The following is a 4,350-nucleotide window of genomic DNA, read 5'->3' as shown; positions in this document are numbered from 1 at the left end:
AATAAGACTAACCCTAACCCGCCATCTGGTTGCCATTCTCCATTGGGAGGGGGGCGCATAGAGGAACCTGGCCTTGGGGCAGCAGAGAGATAAAATCCAGCCTGGGGCATGTCATTGGATGACAACGTAGGAGCGAAACTGGGAGACAGTTGTCACCTTATAACAGGAAGTGCCTGATCAAGAACATTCACCAGGTATTCTTTTTATGAATGTTCGCATCACCTTTCATCATCTCGTGGAGTCACCAGGCGGCCCAACAAAGTACTGATGGGGGGGGGGTATAATAATCTGGCCACTCAGTGTATAAACAGATTGAAAACACTTGTGAAACTGAGCTAATGTGCTAATGCTTAATTGAAATTGAAGTGACTGGGCTTAGATCTGCTTTAAATACAACTTTAGAGTATTATGTCATCTCCTGCACAGCAACACTCGGACAGGGAGAGGGACCACCGGCTCTAGGAGCCAATCAGGATCTGTTGCGGTGCCGACAGCAGAAGAGAGACGACTTCATCCATGTGCTGCTACTCCTCCTTCACTGTCCTGTCTTCTGTTCCCATTGCAGAGGAGATTTAGGTCTCGTTCACACCTAGGCATATTGCATATGCGCGTCTGTCGCGGTAAAAAAGTCGCACAACAAACGCGCGTTTCCGAAGGCTACTTGGCTGTATGCCAATCGAAACGCGCAACAAAACGGCCCAAAGTAGTACATGTACCTTTTCAGGCGTGGGCCGTTTTGTAGCGCGTTAGGGACGGGCGGAAATACGCCAAGGTGGGAACGAGACCATTGAATACAATGGGATTTATATTTTTGAGCGTTTTGTAGAGCGTTCGTCGAGCGTAGAACGCGCTTCAAAGCGTTCAGGTGTGAACGAGGGCTTAGGACCTGGCCGCGCTGTCTGGCAGTCATGTCTGGATTACAAGACTGGCTGAACATGGTTCCTGGCAGGTAATGTCGTTTCTATGCCTTGTATAGTTCAGCTCAGTTTCTTTGCTGAAATTCAACTTTTAACTATAAAGGAGGTCAACTTTGCAAGAAGAGGTGAAGAATCCCGCCTGAGGAGATGTCACGAGATGATGGAAGATGGCTGCTGGGTAGGGAACGGCCACAGTAGACAGCACAGTGAACGGGCAATATTGAAGCGTTGGCTTTTGGTGGATTGTTTAGATTTTTAAGGTGGGAGTTGTATTACTAGAGCGAGGAGGAGAATTCCAGAGAATGGAGGCTGACTAAGTGATCTCAGACTGAGGGTATGAGTAGGGAGGGCCTCAGGAGGTCAGCGGAGGAGTAGAGAGGACAGCATGAGAAGCAGGGGCGTATCTGCCGCGAGGCAAACAAGGCGTTTGCCTGGAGCGGCAGATTCGCTGAGGGCGGCGTTGCTGCCTTGCCTAGGACAAAGCTGCACATCCCCTCTCCCCCTTTGCCTAGTGCAGCAGCAAAGTTAATTACGCCGCTGATGAGAAGTATTTGCCTTAAGGCCCCGTTCACATATAGCGACTTATCGCGCGATTTCCGGCGCGATATCGCACATTTTTGCCGCGCGATACCGCGAGAAGTCGCCGGCCAATGCTATTCAATGGAGCTGTCTTAACTTCTTAACTCCATGTCGCGTGTCGCTCGTCGCGGTCGCAAGTCGCTTCTACCGGACCCTTTTTTCGGTGGATTTTGCGCGATTTTGCTTTTTTTCTATGGAGCCCGACGGAGAAGGTCGCGCTACCGTCGCTGGATCGTCGCCCCCCCGAAAGTCGCGCTATCCCGGCCGCTGCAAAGGTATTTCGCTATATGTGAACGGGGTCTTAGACATTCCCTAAAGACTCATCTCTTCATGGAAGCCGATCCCACCTCAACCTAAACACTCAACCATCACGTTCTCAAACAACTCATCCCCACACAGCTACCTCCTCATATATCACTGGCCCCTCCCTTTTATATTGTAAGCCCTCAGGGGCGGGGCCCTCCTTACCATCTTGTCTTGATTTGTCTTGTGATTGTAATGACTTCCTCATATTGTAAAGCGCTGCGCAAACTGTTGGCGCGATATAAATCCTGTATACTAATAATATTTGTGAAGAAGGTCAGGAATGCAAGTGGAGGACGAGCTGTGAAGAGTTCTGAAGGCAAAGAATAATCATTAGAATTTTATCCTCAGGTTGACCGGATGGTAATTAGTGATGGGCTCGGGCGTGTTCGCAAAAGCGCCTCGTGCCGAGCCCGCCAGGAAGCTGTCAGCGCGAAGGGCCAATCACAGGCACTGAGACATTTCACGATCTCTGCAGCTGCGGACCGTGAAAATGTCTCAGTACCTGTGATTGGCGCTGCGACGCTGTCTGCTTCCCGGCGGGCTCGGCGCTTGCGAACACGCCCGAGCCCATCACTAATGGTAATGAAGATACAGGAAAAGGGCAGCCAATGAGCGGCGGTGAAAGAGGTGGACAAGTCAGCATTCAGGGTGAATGTAGAAGAGTCTAGTAAGTGGAAGACCAGAGAGCTGGAAATGGTGAGGACGTGGACTAGGACTTTTTTTTTTTAAATACCAAAGCTTTATTAGAAACATTACAATCCATAAAAACATTGTACGGCCATATCAGCCTCAGAAAAGTCCATCCTGTTACGTATATCGAGGGACCAGTAAAATGGTGGTCATGCAGATGGTCATTGGTTGGGTCATATGATGGTCTGGACTGTAGAATGTCCTCTACGCATTTCAACACCTATGTGGCTTCTTCAGGAGGAGAAAGCTCCAACCACTGGCGTGGGGTGCTGCAGAGCCGACATCAGGGGGCCAGCAGCAGCATCAGCACTGCAGTCCATCTGGCCCATGCAGGTTCTAGCAGAGGTCTTCTCTTTGCAGTCCATCCTTGTGCTACATCTCGCTCTCCCAGTCTCATCTCTGCTGTACAGGGAATTAAAGGGGCTGATACCAGGTCACATTCAGACACTTACACAGCTACAAGAAGAATACATGTATTGGTGTGGTAATGGTTGCAGAGTTGCGTTATTTGTGTCTTTTATATAGTCTATTAAAGCCAGCAGCAGAAGATCCCATAGCGACCCAGGCGGCCCGCACGGCATCTGGCCGGGCCCCACTGTGCCCCGGGCCCCATAGCGAGCGCCTGGGTCGCTATGGTGATTGTTACACCACTGGGCCGGGCCCTCCTCACCATCTTGTCTTGAATGGTATTGTGATTGTAATGTCTTCCTTATATTGTAAAGCGCTGCGCAAACTGTTGGCGCTCTATAAATCCTGTATAATAATAATATCTGCCCGGAGTTCAGCTTTAAGAAGCTGTGTTGCGGATCGGCTCAGTGACCAGCCCATGGATCCGTCATGCAATCTAATGAAATCAAAGAGACGGGTGTGACCGCTACTAACAGGAGAGCTTGCCCCTAGAGAATGAGTCTCCCGTCACAAGGAAACATTCTTCCAGGCTGACTTCCCTTCCCCAATCGCCTCATTTAGATTCTGACTAATTCAAGTTTTTATGTCGGTCTATAAATAGGCCTTAAAGGGGAACGGCGGCCCGTTTACCGTCTTATAGCTATAGAAATGTGAATGTGATCGGCTTAAAGAGGACCTGTCAGGTGTCTGTCTAACAAAATAAAACCACCAGCTCACTCTAAGACAGGGGTGGGCACCCCTAGCCCTCCAGCTGTGGCAAATTTACAAATCCTGTCACTAGGGTGGTGCAGGGGGTGCCACCGATAGAGGGTGACACCAACATAACTGACAGTCATTTTGGTGTCACCCCCTCTGAAAATTCGGGCACTCGGTCATGGACAGAGAGCCTGACATTTGCAGGAGAGAGCAGGGGACCCAGCCACATACCTTATGAAGTCCCCTCCTCTCTTCGCCAGCGTCCCTCACCAAGATGGCCTGTGAAGTGCACGTGAGGTCACCCGGCCTGATAATTGGAAGGGTCCTGAGGGGTAATCGGGACAATCGTTCCAGAGGTCGAGTGAACATCCCCTCCTCTCTCTGCCGGCATCCATCCCCAAGATAGCCGCCGGCAGGTATCACCAAAATGAGGCCACCGCGCACGAGCGTGGTGACGTCACGGGGGGGTATTACCCGGTACCCGCTCCGGGTGACACCTGGCCTCGGGATGCCCCTGCATCATGCATCTGCCTCTAGGAGTCTTGACTGTGGGCTGTCAGAGCCTTGCAGCACCTCATGGGGCTTGTAGTTCCACAACAGCGGGGGGTGGGCGGAGTTGCCCACCGCTGCTCTGAGAGAGAAGAACCATTATAGTTCCCTCTATGGCAGCCCGTGTCTCTTACCTTCCATTCGTTCCAGCGCTACTGGAACGAATGGAAGGTAATTTCAAAAATTGAGCAGTGTGTGGCCCCAC

Source organism: Nanorana parkeri, unplaced genomic scaffold (assembly GCF_000935625.1).
Source record: "Nanorana parkeri isolate BGI_ZX_2015 unplaced genomic scaffold, ASM93562v1 scaffold1590, whole genome shotgun sequence".
Classification (NCBI taxonomy): domain Eukaryota; kingdom Metazoa; phylum Chordata; class Amphibia; order Anura; family Dicroglossidae; genus Nanorana; species Nanorana parkeri.
This window is presented reverse-complemented; position numbering follows the sequence as displayed.